This window comes from Nematolebias whitei, chromosome 11 (assembly GCF_014905685.2).
Source record: "Nematolebias whitei isolate Nwh7 chromosome 11, NemWhi1, whole genome shotgun sequence".
Taxonomy (NCBI): domain Eukaryota; kingdom Metazoa; phylum Chordata; class Actinopteri; order Cyprinodontiformes; family Rivulidae; genus Nematolebias; species Nematolebias whitei.
The window spans coordinates 14,724,765-14,725,039 of NC_056508.1; the positions used below are offsets into that span (position 1 = coordinate 14,724,765).

The window sequence follows — 275 nt, forward strand, 5'->3', positions numbered from 1 at the left end:
ACAATATTAATGTTTTAGTTCTTATAATTAAACAATATTAATGTTTTTGTTCTTATAATTAAACAATATTAATGTGAAAAGACCAATATTTATATGCCTCTGAAATGCTTACAATTATAGCAAAGATGTTTAACTTTAATTTTTTCCCTTTAACTCACAAAGTTCTCTCTGTGACAGAGTTTGTTTCAGGTGTTTCTGATTGTGCAATATATTTATTAAATTACTTTATTCATACATACATACATACATGCATATCTATATATATATATATATAT

General features: G+C 22.2%; 1 protein-coding gene across 1 annotated transcript in view; it reads left to right on the forward strand.

Moving 5' to 3' along the window:
- ankrd52a (ankyrin repeat domain 52a) overlaps positions 1-275 on the forward strand; it is a 30,044-nt gene that overhangs the window by 8,225 nt on the left and 21,544 nt on the right. The gene's annotated exons all lie outside the window — the stretch shown is intronic.